Here is a 15,968-nt window from a genome sequence, read left to right on the forward strand (position 1 = left end):
CACTAAGAATACCAGAGAACCTGTCTCTTTTTGCATATGTTCACTGGCACAGAATCACGACATAGAAGCCCTGCAGTGAAATATGCATTTGTCCTGTTGCCAATCTGCAGTAGAGGTGCCCATCTCTGCACTTCAGGTTGTACCACACCATCACATCCTTGCATCTTCTGTGTCCTACACAGGACCAGGACCAATGGAATGTCTTTTTCTCTCAGCTTCTCAGTGTGTGAAATGGAGGTGCTAAAACATCAGTCTCAGTTGTCTGACTCAGAGGAATACCTAACAGATATCTAATAAATACTTTTAGAGAGATTGGGAGGAGTATGAGAGGCCTCCAAATAAAAATAAATGAATGAATCATGCCGGTTGTCAGGCCCTAAAAGTGCCAAGATTAGTGTTTTGGCGATCAGCAGAAAGCCTTGCAAATCTGGTATGGAAGTGTACCAGCTCTGGTGCACAGCCTGGGCTTATGTGTACCAGGATGATGATGAAAAAATAAGTAATTTGTTACACACCCATATATACAAATAAAGAGACTCAGCACAGGTGAATTGTTAAGCCAGTTTTTGCAAGGCTGGCTGTGCAGTGTAATTGCTGGTAAGATATCTCAGGTTTTGCACAGTGTAATTCTTCTTGCTTTGTTTTTCTGGCCACTGGGTAGACGGCCTTCTGCATGTCATGGCTGCCAGTGTTGTGGTAACCTCTCCTTCAAATCATGCACTGCTCTTGCTGGGTGTTGTTATATGTGTTAAGCTGCAAATTCTTAGACTAATTCAGCTCAGTGACTGTAAGTAAATGAGTATTTTCCCCCAAATGGAATTTCATGATTTTGCAGTTATGGAAATAAAGCACTCGTTTCTAGAAAAGCAAATAATATTCTATAAATAGTCCAGTCAAGAAAACAAAAACATTATTTCTGCTGCCTAACTCCACAGTCATGCTGGTAGAATTTACAGGATTAGCTTTGTGTAAATAGTTTCTCTTTCATTTGTAAGATCTGGAACAGGTCACTACACGTATTTTATATTCAAAGTTTTACCAGGAGAACTCTGTTGTTTAGCTAAGATGGCTTGTATGAATCACCCAGGATTACTCCTGGTTCTTGTGTGGCTGAGCCAGTTTGCATAATTAGGAGAGAGATGCATGAAAAAGCTGCTGGGCTTTGGAACCCCTCTGGGTTTTGATCAAAAGCCCACTGAAGCCAAACCCCTCTGGTTCTAGTCATCAGACTAAGGCAGCAGTAGTTACTGAACAAAATAAGTCAATTTTGGAAGCTGTTAAATCTAGTTTTCTGAGTTCTCTGGATCTTATCTCTGTGAATGGGAACATAGGTTGCATGTACAGTGTCCCACAGACACAAGGCTGTTGTAATTTCAGAAGCAGTGCAGCCACTTAAAGGTATTTTTTAAGGTATTTATTTGTGTCATCTTAGCTGTATTTAGTATATTTGTGAAAATAGAGCTATGATGATTTTGGAGGCAGGCTGTTCTGAAAAATGTTTTGGTCACTACAGTCAGGCATTAAATTGAAGGAATGAATTGTGCTGTTGATCTCCTTGGAGCCTCTACAGTGTGACTGCAGGTCATCTCTCAGGGCTTGATCTGCAAGACATGAGGGAGGGCTCAGGCAGCTGAGATGGTGTTCGCTTGAAATACCTGGGCTGCTTGAGAGAGCTTTCTTGTGGTGCTGCCACCCTCTCTGAGCTATCCAGCCCGTTGCTTTGCTCTTTCACTGTTCTTGGCTTCTGTGTTTGACCTACATCTGGCTGCTAGGACACGTCTTTGGGAAGAGGTTATTCAGCATGTGCCTCTCAATTTGCCAAGGCCTGACTGAGAATGCTGCGTCTCTAGGAGACACATTATTCCTCCTGGAGAGGCAGAATGCTGTGGGATTTATCCCTTTGCTATGAAGTTAAGGTTGATGTGTGCAAGTAACCATCAGGATTATTTATATATGTGAAATAAACAGATTTAACCTTAAAGTGGAGGGAGTGAAGGTAAACTCAAAGCTTACCAGAAGTAAGGGCTATGGACTGGGGAAGCACCAGGAGATTGTGCCTGGGGAAATGCTGGAACTTGACAGATCTATTTCCCTCAAGGCACAAACCACTGGCTCTCCAGCATGGGGAGGGACAGACAGGAAGCTGTATGCCCTGTAGAGTTAGAACTGAACCTGAACAGCTTTACTGGCAAACCTATCCCCCTTTCCCAAGTACAGCCAGTAAAAATGCCTGGAAAAGGATAAGGCACATCATCAAAAGGGTTTTTGCGGTTGCAGGTACTGTTCAGATGCAAGTATTGGACACAAGATCCTAGGAAATGGGTATTTTTAATCTAATTCATTGCATCTATTTTGTGTGATCATATGCCTAATTCTGGGAATTCTCTGGCAATCACATGGAAAAAGGTTTATAGGATCAAGTCCCCAGGACTTAGTCTCATAAGATGCCAGGCTGTCTAACCCCAGCAAAGGAAAGCACCTGAGCTTGGGCTTTAAGAGCATGAATGATCTTTTAGTAATTAATGGGCCTTGTCACATGCTTAAAGTTAAATCTACATGTTAAGTACTGGGTTGGACCAGACTTGCAGGTTTGATGCCCAGCATCCTGCACAGAGCCCAGTGAAGTCACTGGCCTACCAGGTCAATGGCATGTTAGAACCTATGTGCTGCTTTATAAAAGAAATGTTAACAAAAACCAGCAAAGATATTAGGGAATATAATTACATAATATATGCTTTTAAAACCCTTATTTATTAAACTTTATTGCTCTCCTGGCACATAGCAAATGAAATTGATTTGTAGCATAAACTATTTTAATATTTATAGCTGTTGTTATTTTCCTGTTGCATAATATAATGGAATGAGCAATAAATGTTAATATAACGTTCAGTTTCAACACTTACAAGCCAAGCTTTATAGAATTACTGAGGGTAGAATGGAGAGAGTATGATCACTTTCCCTCCCACATTCCTGTACCTCCTACCAACCTTCCCTGGTGGCAGTTTCCATTCTTCATTCCCATTCTCTGTAGTAAACATTTTACAGCCTCATAATCATCTCATACATGAGAGATACTAAGTATTTTTTTACTAGATTATGATTAATTTCAATATTCCCTGCATTTTGCATTTGATTGACCAATAGTTTATTACAGGTGTTTTATTCTTCAGGATTCTGACACCATTGGTGTTTGCCATAACATTCCTTCCCAGTAATGAATTCCACTGGGGAAGGAGATTTGATGCAATTGGAATAGGTGGACATGGCTTTTATGAGCAGTATCTTCCAGACCAGAGATTTCACTTAGGATGCACTTGGAGCATGGTTTCCCTTAAACAAACCAGGTAATTTAGGGCTGGGTCCTTAGCTGTTGTAGGTAGGTAGTTCTGATAAAGACAACAGCGAGCAGTGATTGCCATCAGCTAAAGCTATGGTTCTTGATAGGAACCATTGGTAGGAGAAAGGATGAAAATTTTACCCCTCTTGATGGAAATTATGCCCTTCTGAATGCATATGATTGCCCTTGGCAAGTATGGGGTTTATGTCTTAGGAAAACATATGGTCATGATTAATATCCTATGCATGTCCTAAAGAACTGTAGTGAAAATCCTTTTGTTGTTGGCCTAAAATAAATATAATTGCATGATGGGAGTAAAAGAAAAATTTTCAAAGCTGGCTCAGATAGAGTGCTAAAACTACATATAAACACTTGAAGCAAGTGACTCATTCCTTTGTGTTTTTGAGGGATGGTGAATGCTTTTATCTTCTTGTGATTTCCTTGGTGCAATGTCTGTAAATGACACAGTTACAGATATGTGCTACTCTGACAAAGTAAGGTTCGTGGTTACAGGAATTTCTGCAGTGATTCTAATTTGTAAGTGATGCTATGGATACATCTGCCATGTAATGCTCATTGCCTAAGTGAGGTAGCAGCACGGCAGGAGAACTGAAAACACAGAGTCTGTGTCTGTGAGCAGTGCTATAGACTAGGACAGTACCAGCAACAAAGACACTATTAACTAAATAGAAAGGACTCAGGATTAAGTGTTTTGTGCCTCTGAAGCTGCTATACCAGGGCTGCCACTATAAATATACTTACAGTATATTCTTCCAGGGAGATTTCTGTTAATATCTGAGGGGGCAAAATAAAAAAAAAATAATAACCTCTTTCTGCTAAAGATGTTGCCCCAAGTACATTTGAACTCTCAGCAAGTGCTACAGATGGAACAAGAGTGCATCCAACTTTTTTGTTTTGCCTTTCAATCCTGAATCTTAATTAGTTCCCTACTGCTTTAGTACATGCACAACATTTTAATAGTCATAAGGGCTTCCTCCAATCCACACTGCATTTTCGCAATTCCTTCCTTCATACCAGTAGCAATTCTCTCCCCCCCTCCCCCCCATATTTAGGAATAGTGTAAAGAAAACTAAATAGCCAAGTGTGTAGCTGTAGATTGATGAGGTTGTCACACCATTCTCTTCACCGTTTGCTTCCAACCTGCACTGTGCTCTAATAGATGGATGATTGCCGGGGGAGAGAGAGACTTAGCAAATCCCACAGCCAGATGTTCAGGGATGGACAGAGCGACCTTCTCAAGGAACCCAGAGGACTGTAGCTGTGTCCTTCTGAGGGAGAAGGACGGTCAGGTGCCTCTGGCTGCCGGTGTTTATCTCTCATTTCAAAAGGAGCACAAATGGGCTCAGCATGGCTGCAAGGATGGATGTTTTTCAGTGCATCGCGGGAAATGACCAGTCATCCGTCTCTTCACTGTGGAGTCTGCCTGCAGCCATCAATCTTGTAGCCCAGCATGGCAGCTCCTTTTGGCTTAGTTTGGCTCAATGTTAGATGAACAAAGAGAAATGAAAGCTGAGCAGAAGGAAAGGAGAGAAGAGCGGCTATTCTCTATTTCACTTTGTTTTCCCCTTGCATGGCTCTCTCTCTCTCTCTTCCCCATTATCATCTATTTTCACTGTATTTTGTAAGGTGTGGAAATGTATGTTTTCAGGGTCTGGGAGTTTACAGTATTTCTCTGTTAGCAGAGAGGAGAAAGGAGAGAGATGTTGAAAAGACATAATTCAAGGCCCAGAGATCAAATTTTTCAGACTTTTCTGTGGCAGTTTTAAGAGCAAGCATGCCCTAGTTAGCTGCAGCAGACAGGAGGAGGAATATAGTACCTTTCCTCCATCTTGCTGTTTTCATCCCTTGTTTTCCCAATTCCTTCCTCATTGCCACATTAGTGTTTTTAAGTGTGTATTTTACCTCTCCATTCAAATGCTCTATTCAAATAACAATCAACAGAGCCACATATGGGACTTTCTGGATACAGGTGTGTACTGATGCCCAGAGCCATGATGGCAGCTCCTGCTGGCAATCAAGCTCACTTGGGTCAAACCTTCTTGATGTAACAGCACTAGGCTGTGCAGGCTTTGGATGAGCTGCCTGACCTCATCCAGCACCTGTGGTTCCTACTGTGAAACTAGAGGTCATGGCAATACCTTCATTGGTATGCAGCCCATTGGAAGAAAACATTCAGACATGTCTGTTTGCACACGTAACACTGAATTAGCTTTTTCAGCACTGAACTCAGAAGGGCCAGTCTTTGCCTGAAATACTCAGATTTGATGTACTTTGAGCCAGGCTGAAAGGAAAAAAGGTGTGTGAATACACTGCCTGCTGGACTCCCATAGCTAGGGTCTGCTTTTTATTCCTCAGTGAGCTGTGATGTTGTTGCTTATTCTGTTTTCCCCTAATATTATTGCCTCTGGATATCATAACAGTTAATATTTGGCTTATTCTATGGAAGGCTTATATAGAAATAGCATTGTTGCCCTTAGCACTGTTCACTGTGGTGTTTGATTGATGCATTTTTGAAAATGTGTGATGGCATTTACCTTTTAATTTTCCTAGTTGATCACAATGATCCCAGCATCAGGCCTGACAGAGCCAGGCTTCCCTGCAGAACTGTGATAGGAGATTTCTCTCTCCCAGTTTTTACTGTAGGCAAAGAACTGAGATCTCCTGGCAATACAGAGGGACAAACTAAGCACTGAGGCAGAGAAAGGGAACTCTGTAAATACTGGACATAGAGAAATCTTTACCTGCTTTCAACCCAAATGTGCCATCTGGAGTGAACAGACTTATGCCAAGATGGGGAAAATTTATACCATCATGGGCTTAAAGAGCTGCTTTGCAGTATGTGCTGAAGTTTTTTTTTTTTTTTTTTTCCTTCTTACCATAAACTTGAAGCATAAACCCTCAAGGAAAACATTTGTTTGGTGAAAACCAGTTTCTCCTCCCCCACACCTTGCAGGCTTTACAAGTGGGCACAAGACCTTTTCAAGCAAGGATGTTCAGGGAATCATTTGTTATTTTCATTACAAAATGGATGCATCCTTTTCCAACCTGTGCATTTAATTGTGCCACTTTTGAATGAATGGTCATATTTTCTGCCACTACCCATTTTGCCTCCCTGCAAATTCTGAAAAAGACAAATCTTGTTCACGTTGTCATGAGACAGCCTACCCCAGATGGCACATCTGTGTCTCGGGATGCCCTCTGGCTGGCCTGTTGGCAGGCATTCCCGTGGCTTTGAAGGTCACCTTGTTTACACCTTGCCTTTTTCCCCCTCCCTATTCAGAGGCTTGCTGAGCCTGCAGGCTGGGCTTCACCATCTGCATTTTCTCTGGTGCCATTAATCTTCCTGTTTACCATTCTGTTATTAATTCTAGAGTTCACCTTTTTGTCTAAACCCTTTATAGGCCTCTTGAAATTGCTTGCCTTTTTGTGGCAAGAGATCTGAGCATCTCAGAGATAATTTGCTTTGTTCTTTCCCATTTCTGAAAGGATACCTACCAGCATCTCATGCCATTTTTCTATTACAAGCCTTCATTCTTATAATAACATTTTTCACTTCTATAGCTTCATCTGTCAAATGTATCTTAACATAGGAGTAAATATCTTTGTCCTTTGGAATTTGTGAGCTGGCCACTGAAATCTGGTATCTGTGGAAATAGTCCTACTTTTTCAGTGTTTTTCTTGGCTGGAAAGAAAATACATTCAAATCTGTCTTTCTGAGAGCCCGTAAGACCACCTTGCATTTTTGGTGCATTTTGTTTGAATGCCTGAATGCCTATGAATATTAAACAAGCCTTACCAAACCCCAGAGGATAGGTGAAGACAATCTCCATTTGACAGGTGATGGAAAAGCAGAGAGTGCCTCTGTTAGAATTTGGCTCAGCATCACTTGGTGGGACAGCAGAGATGCCAAAGGCAGCATCTGGGGTGGTTGCTCCCTATCGCATCCTAAAATCATCACCCCTTTGCAGTGGCCTTTCTGCTGTACATTGGTTTGTGCAGTTCAGCACTCACTGAGCCAGGGATGCTGAGCCAGGAGTGCCTGGTGTGGCTGAGCCTCAGGCATGGCTGTGCTGGAAGTGTGGCTGTGCTGCTCCCCTGCAGCCCGGTGTGCAGAGTGCTGCCCTCCAGCAGTGGGACTTTTCAGGTGCCCATGCAGGATCAGGCCTGGGACAGCTGGCACCAGGCTGGGTGATGCTCTTAAGCCCTGACACACCCCTGTTGATGCCTTCAGGGTGAGTGGGTGCCTCTGCCTGCTCCCCACAACTGTGGGTGTTAGAAAGGCCTCATTAGTGGAGCTGCCACTCCATGCAGAGCCAGGCAGAGCTGAGCACAAAACCCCCCTCTGTACAGAGCACCAGAACTCACAGAGCAGGTTCCCTGGAATCTCTGCAGGACTCAGATTGGCTTTGGCAGGTTTATCAGCTCTGGCTTAGTGCCGGCTCTGCTAGGCCTGGACTGAATTAATTGGGATGCTTGTGCACTGCAGCTGAGAGATAACTGCATTACAGAGATTTATCTGTTACTAAAGGTATCCCCTCCACTGTCCTCGATAAGGACGAGAAGCTTTGCAGAATCTCACAGAATTTGCAGGAAGGTTGGCATGGCTGGCTCTACACATGGTTTATGTATGAGTTTGTGTGCAGTACAAGTGTTTTTATTCAGCTCTGTCACATCCAGTGCAGTTGCTTGTGGTGGAGGTCCATTCCCTGCTCCCTTTGCAGACTGTGCAATGTGGGCATTACTATCTCACATGTGGGGAGGAGGGACTGGTGACTGCTGATAACTGTCTGGTTAATTATTTAATTCTGGTGCTTTGGAGGGGTCAAAATGCCCATCATCTATCTGTATGAGTGATTCCATATGACCATTTACAGATAGATAGCCCTGTAAATAATAAAAGTTATTATTTTACTCCCAACAGACCAGAAGTTGTGTTAGGGTGACACAAAGCCCAAAGGAATAGGTTTGTTTACTCAATATTTTTCTCTAAATTGTAGCAGCTATCTTGCCTCTGTCCCTTGATAGTGCCTACAGCGTTGCTGCAGAAGTCATGGTGCAGTGTGAGCCCAACAAGAACACAAATGCAAGAGTGACCAGAACACAAATGAGTGCTAGAAAAATGCTATTGAATGGAAATATTTCTGAATGGGGACGATTTCAGCCCTGAGGGTAGTTACTTGATTCAGCATTTAGTCTGATACTGTAATTTGGCAGTCTTTGAGAATCAGGTACAGTTTATTATATGTGACAATGATTTATATCTGTGCTGAGAAATAAATCTGTAGAAAACATCTAAGAGACAACTGACAAGAAGGCTGTTTTGTTTTGGGGTTTTTTTTGAGAGAGATTTTATGGAGGCATTCTAGTCTGCCAGAGAAATACAGCTGCTTGTAAAGACCACATTTTGATAGTGGGTCAAACTAAGCAATGCTTAACCTTATGTTTAAGGGCCTCTGCAATTTTCTGCACCTCTATTTCTCCCTCCTGTTGTCTTGTAGCCTCCTAGGACGTATTTTCACAATGGGCTGATAGAAGCTTTCCACTGAATCCCAGTCTTAAAACTCAAAGTTGTTCTCTGGTATTTCTGCAGTTATGCCCAGGCTAAAGACTGAAAGTGTACAGCCCCATCCATATCAGATTTTCCTCTGTCTTCACTGTCTCCCCCTGCTCTCTGTTCTCCCCCAGCCACATAATGAGACTAGCAGTTTTCCATGAGGAGGTGATAGGGAGATATTGGGATTTTCCAGTCTTCCTGAGCTCTCTAGAGCCAACCTCACTAGTGCCTAAAATTTCAAACATTTGCTAAGATTAATTTCACAACTTTACAGGACAGATAGTCCTCTAAACTACTTCTTACCATTCAAAATGGTTTGTTTCTGTGGAAATAAATACTCTCATATTTTCAAGTAGTCTTGCTTCTAAAAGTGGTTTATCATTGTCTTTGGTTGGATTCTAGTTCTCAGCACCGCCCAGCTTACCTTGAGAGTGCAATAATATACATGAGGTTTAGAGTGGGATTGGTAGGAGAGACAGAGAATTACTGGAGTAGCTTTACAGTCACTAGTACAGCATGGCTATACTGCAGCTTGGATTAAAAATAAAGTGAATTTGATGTTTACTACTCTCTAGGGACGTTTGTTTGGCTTTATGGGCTCATTGTGAGTCTATGTTATCAGTGAGCTGTCCCTGGGGAGGCCCAGGGCTGGGCTGATGGAAGGTTCTGTGGACCATGTATGTGTAGACTGTCAGCAGTTTGCTGCAGATGGGTGCTGAATTGCAGGGGTGTTGGGAGAAAAGTGTGGGATATCAGGGACCATGAAGATCAGCATTAAATCATAATAGCAATAACATGAGCATCTGTCTTGGGGATTGAAGGATGTGGTGCAGTGAAAGAAGATTCTGGAGATCTGGATCTGCAGAAGGAGTGAGGGTCCATGCTGTGCAGTTCTGGCAGGGGCAGAGCCCTGCCTTTAGTACACCTGGTTCTGGTTGCTGCTGTGAATATATCAGTTCCAAGGACGCTCACAAGTCACTGTACTGGCCATGAACACAACAAGCAAGCAAGAAAACAAGCTAAGGAGAGTCTGGTCATGCACACACAGAAAAGCTACAAAATGCAGCTATTCACATAAGGCATTGTCTCCCCATTCTTTCTTAAGGGATTCCATCCCCCTGCCCCCACCCTTTGCACTCTAACGCTGTATTTGTGCCTTGGAGATGTGGAGATGAGCGTATGATGGATGGATGGATGCTGCTTGTCTGGATTTTTCACCACCATTTCCCCTGGGGCACTCTGTCTGCTGGCAGAGAGCACCATCCCAAAAGATGGTATCTTTTGCAAACTCGACAGCTAACAGACAGCTTCTCTCTCTGCATATTTCCCCAAAGAAGAGCAGGCTTAATCTGGTTTTTATATGGCATATTTCATTATAATCTTTTTGACTTCCCATGTTCCCAATGCGCCATAATAAATAAAACGCTGGGGGTGGGAACAGCAGAGATGCTGAGGCTTCACACTCTTGTGACACTGATAGATTCTCATTTTAAACTGTCATGGGATTTAATTGCTTGCTGAGCCACTGCACTGCACTTTCAGACACATCCTGCCATATCCTCTTAATGAGCTTAGTGGCTGCATTCACTCAGCAGTAGTTCTGTTTGCTGTGAATTAGGTGGCTTTTTTAGACCACCTATATGATTTTAAAGAGGTAGTGGTTATTGAGGTAATATCCTTGGATTTATCCATCCTAAACAACACTTCATGGGCTCGTAACATATAGTTTCCTCTGGCACTTTTTATGTTCCAAAAAAAACGGCATCAAGAAACAAAAATGCAAGAATCTATGTGCAAAGTCAGTGTTTGTCTAAGAGGGTTTTTGGAAGCCGGATTGCTTTGGTTTGCATAGTAGCTGTCTCTGGCGTGATAGATCATGCTGGAACTCACCCAATAAGTATCTCTGTTCCCAATTAGAACTGGAAATGGAGCTGCTTACGAGTGCACAGAGATGATGGTTTGGGTGGCAGCTGCTACTGTGGAGATGGAAATGATCCATTGTAAAACAAATACATTGCACTGTATAGAAAAAGGGATGATTGTTTTTAATTTATGTTTCAAAGAGACACTGAAAAGTTGCTTAGCTCTCAATGCGTTGTAAACCAAATGTAGCTTATTTAAGGACAGGAATTTGCAGCTCTTTTGCTTTTTTGGCAAATCAAAACTTGCAAAAACCCACCATTTTGTGGGATTTGTGAAAATGTGCTTCTTTTGGAGGCAGCAGTTCAATTGAAAACAGATACAGGAATGACACTGGCATGGGTGCTTGTTCAGATTCTACCACTGCAATCTCAGGACCTTAATAAATAGAGAGGTTGCTGCACTGAGCTGGTAAGCAGAAATAACCATGTTAATTTAATCACTATGAAAAGGACTGCCAACTTAAGAAAAATAAATTTTAATTATATGCACACACACATATTTGAATTATAATGCATGCACACTATTTAGCTGTGACACCAAGAATACGATGGTTTACAAACCAGAAAGAATTCTTAAATAACATTTTATTTTTCATTGATGATTTTTATTGGTTTGACATTTCTATTTTTTATAGTTCTAACTAATTCTTGTATCTGCTACATTAACCATGTGCTATTGTATTTGTGGTACTAATCAAAAGAAAATTTATTTACATACCTTCTTAAAATTTTCATATAAAGGAGTATGCTTTTACTTATAGTGACTTTACTGGTAGTTATTACTTGTCATAAAGATTATGTTCACTGAAATTGTAATGTTTGAAGAAGAGTTTGTGATACAAACTAGAAGTTACAAAGAATTTAGAACAATTAATGGGTAGTAAATGCTATTATCTATATTTAAAAGTAATTTGGATGTGATTCAAAGATTTAAAGACACTTAAATTCTTCATGAACATTTAAGAAATTGATTGAAATATTAATTACATATAAGCAGTAAAGCACTTGGGACATGATGACATAAGAGGTTCTAACCAACTACGTTTTTTCCTACCAAGGAAAAGCATGCTTCACTACTTTCTTAAAATTCTTTACATAGTATGTAAAGAACTAATAGGTAGGGGGGTTGACAATTTTCTTAAACTTTCTAAAGACCTTTGATATGTCTCCAAAGAGAAACTAAGAATTGTCTTGGATCAAAACTTTTGGGATAAGAGATAATGGAAGAAAGAACTTTCACTGTGGATAAAGGCTTAATGCTGGTGCATCGAGAATTAGTGCTCGGTCCAGAGTCATATAATAATGTACAGTAATGTACAAGATGCAGAGTGGGAATACCTTGTCAACTACAAAGATTTGCACATATTATGAAGTTATTGAGAGCAATCATGGCCAGGAAGGTCTGTGCAGAGCACTCTGGGGAAGTGTGAATGTGCTTGGGGAGTGGGCAGAGGGGTGGGCATTTTAATGTTACCCCCGAGTTTGAATGTGTTCCTCACGGAAAGTTCTTGTCCTCATTACAAGATTCCTAATTCTTCTGCTTAGTAAGTAACTTGGCCATTGAAAGACACAGCCTAAGGAGTAATCAAGACAATATTGCAATTCATTTGTTTAAATGGGGGATGTGGTTTCATCTAAAGATGCCAGATGAAGTACTGGTCCATCTTGGGAAGACTGGTATATAATAAAAGTCCAGAGAGGTTGTCAGGACCATATGAAAAACTTCCCACAGCAGAGTAATAGGAAAGATTGTGTCTGTTTATCCTTGAAAGGAGAGGAATTAAAAGAAATTTCAAAAATTTTGGTCAAGAACTTCTATTTTTCCCAGCAAGAACAAGGGGGCTGGCAATAGATACAGTGAAACACTCCTTCTTTCAAATCATAATTTAACTGTTGAGCTCTATCAGGTGGGAAAACATCGAGGTAAAAGTGCATCAAAATTCAGAAAGGGCTGGGCTGTTCTGTGTATTTTCAGAAGAGCCAGATTTAGGATAACTGGAGGGATACTGCATTTATCTCTCAGGATGAAATACACTATTGAGGTAGGTAAGGTCTTTCTCATTCTGTCGTGACAGACCTTCATAGCTGCTTCTGCAGTATGTGAGGTGACTGCACAGTCATGGCATGTGGCATGAGCATAGTCAAAGCAGAGGCAAGCACGGGGTCACAGCTTAATTTCTTAAGCCCAGAGGAGTCTCCCTCTGGCCTTGCTTGAAGCTTCAGGCAGTGCCTGGTACCTTCATAAGCAGGACAGTGGAACAGACCCCACCTTACTTCCAAATAGTAGTTCCAATGGTCTGGGGAAAGCCCTAATCTTTCACATGAAAACTGCATTTTGGTTTTTGAGTTGGCTCCTCAGTTTTTTTTAGGGTACTGGCATAAGATCAAAAGATACTTTTCTTGCTTTTGTGGAAAAATCATGGATAGTTAAATAGGAAAGGGAAAATAAGGGATTTAGTGGAATGAATTTAATGATCCCTGTAGTGTTTAACTATTTCTGTAAGTTAACTGAACTACCTTTTAGATTTTAGAAAACTTTCATTTCTGGGGTTCAAAAACGGGTTAGGAACCATAATTTCCTGTCTTCATTATTGTACCCTTTACAACTAGCCATCTTCCAGGAAGGATTGAATTAATTACAAAGACTGAACTCATTACAAGAGGTTGTCTTTGGATCTCTGAAGGTTTTTATGCTGTAAACTTAACATTCCAGATTAGATAGTGTCTGCTTTTCCCCACTTTCTAGAGCTGTTTAGGAATTAAAGTGTTTCCATAGAAGCTACCAGTGGAGAAGAAAATGAAGGAGTTTAATGGCAGTCGGTTGAGTGGGAAAATGGGAGGCAGACACAGTTTATTTTCACTGGATGCCCAGCTCACTAGCTTAACTTCTTGGTGATTCAGTCTCCCCATCAACTGTGAATAAAAATATTACCTTACAACGCCTTGTCAGTGGGATGTTAAATTTAGTGATTAGAAAAAGCTCTGAGAGTTTTGGATGAAAAGTCCTCCTGGAGTGTTGTTGTTGGGAAGTAGCAGTGCCACACAGAACAACCATGCCTATTAAAGACAGCTGCCTGTTTTCACCTGAAAACCTACATTTTCCTCTTTTCACACCTAGTTTTTGATAGCTCTGGAACAAATGGGAAGTAGTTCCACCTTCATATGTGTTCACTTTTCCCTCAACCTTTCCTTGCTCATTTCCTTTTCTAATGCATTCATTTGCTGAATGTATTGGTATCCAGAGACAGGCGTAGCTTGTCACAGTGAAGACATGTTTGTTTCCAATGCCCTTGAGCTTGCTTGAAGCTTCTTTGCTTGCATAATTTTTTGATGACCCCTTGGGGTTTGCAGTCCCTCAAGGTTCTAAATACAGAGCAAATGTCCTTTTGCACCCAAGCACAGGACTTTGAACCCCAGCCAATCCCACAACCAGAGATGATTATGGAGGTTCCTCAGTGATCTCAGATTCAAGTGTTGGGATTTGCACATAAATCAAGCCAAAAATTCCTTCTTTCTATTGAAATGCCTGGATCCAGAGGGAGGTACTAGCAGTTCATACAGGGAAATTCAATCTGTATGATTCTCTTTTGACTTCTTTTTTATAGCTCAAGCAAGGGAGAAGTTGGGGAAGGGGCCATAATGGGGTGGGTATGCAGAGTTTAATGCTGAAAACAGAGGCCTGGTTGAATAGAGCTTCTTGTGATGAGAAGGAGGATCAATTCACAGTTGACCCCATCCCATTGTGTGGGTTGTCCTGGGAGTTTCCTTTAAAATCCCAGTGGTTTGGTTTTTCTGCATGGTTTGTACCCAGCCTTTCCCTCCATGAATAGAATAGCTTTTCCTGGAATTTTTGCTGGATTTTCTGTGGTTATTGGCTGAGCAACACTCTCTCACTTCAGAAGACTGGAACAAGTACATTGTGGAAGTACTGATCAGGGATGCTGAATCATTTGCTAACTTAAAGTTTTTCATAAATAGAACAAACATATTACTGGGAAACAACTGCCCCCAAAACACAGATTATACTTTACTGTCCCAGGTGGAAGTGCTAATTCATTATTTGGTTTGCAAGAGTGATTTGGGACTTTAAAAACACATTAATTTCTGCCCTGCAGAATTTACAGCTCATGGTGATGGAAAGGCAGGGAGCTTCAGGCAGACTGGGGGACAAAACACAGTTCTAAAGCATAAGTAGACAGAACTGTGAATTAAAGACACCAGATGCTGATTTGTGGGCATCATGCTTGTAGATTATTACTTGTAAATACACTGGTCTAGAGAAAGGAACTCATTTTAGAAGGGAAAGAGTACTTGAAAAATCCATACCTGGCAGTGTCAGGTAAAGACGTGCAGGATGTTTCTCTGCCAGGGGATTGCTCTAAATGAGCCCCTGTATGAGTGGGGTAGAGACTAGGGTCTACAAGGAAAACTGGATTATTGCCCGGGTACATTTTTACATCCTGCTAAAGTTAACGTGCTGTGTTTGCTTGCCTGCTGCACTGCCTCATAATCTAGTGGCATTAGTTGAATGGAAAACAAAGCTCTGTTCCTTCACTTCACCAGCAAGTTGCACCAAACTTCGTCAAAAATCCACAGTGTCTTTGGAACTCTGTCTGCAGCCTGTTCCCAAGCCAGCTTGTGACTCTTCCTGCAGTGACTGGGTGTTGTCCCAGTTTATGGGCAAGATTCTGCACTCACAACTGTTCCTTGCTGGTATTGACAGCTGGAGCCAACCAGAGGTTTTATCTAGTCAGTATTACAGGGAAATTCAAGACATGTTTCTTTGTTTTTCCATGTAAGGTCTCAGCATTGGTCCCCCCCACAAGCTTTCTGTTTTCCCACATGTGGAACATGCTCTGGTGTAGGAGAATGAGGATTGAAGCTGTACTATATAAACTGTGTCAGATGCTATATTGCATTTAGCTACTTTTCTTCTTCAGGAGATCAGATTCTTCATATTTGTTACTTCAATATCTTAAAGAGTCCTGGTTTTGTTCTTTATTTGAAGCATAAGGCATTTACACAAAGGAGAGTGACCCCCCCCCCCCCCCCATTAATTTCCTCCCGTTAATATATATCCAGCCTTTTTTTTCCTGTAAACAAACCTAGCAAATGAAACCTAGGTTTTCAGTAG

At 41.5% G+C, this 15,968-nt stretch overlaps 1 protein-coding gene across 10 annotated transcripts in view; it reads left to right on the plus strand.

Annotated features, from left to right (window-relative positions):
• DPF3 (double PHD fingers 3) overlaps positions 1-15,968 on the plus strand; it is a 189,928-nt gene that overhangs the window by 102,531 nt on the left and 71,429 nt on the right. The window lies entirely within an intron of this gene.

Source organism: Erithacus rubecula, assembly GCF_903797595.1.
Source record: "Erithacus rubecula genome assembly, chromosome: 6".
Taxonomy (NCBI): domain Eukaryota; kingdom Metazoa; phylum Chordata; class Aves; order Passeriformes; family Muscicapidae; genus Erithacus; species Erithacus rubecula.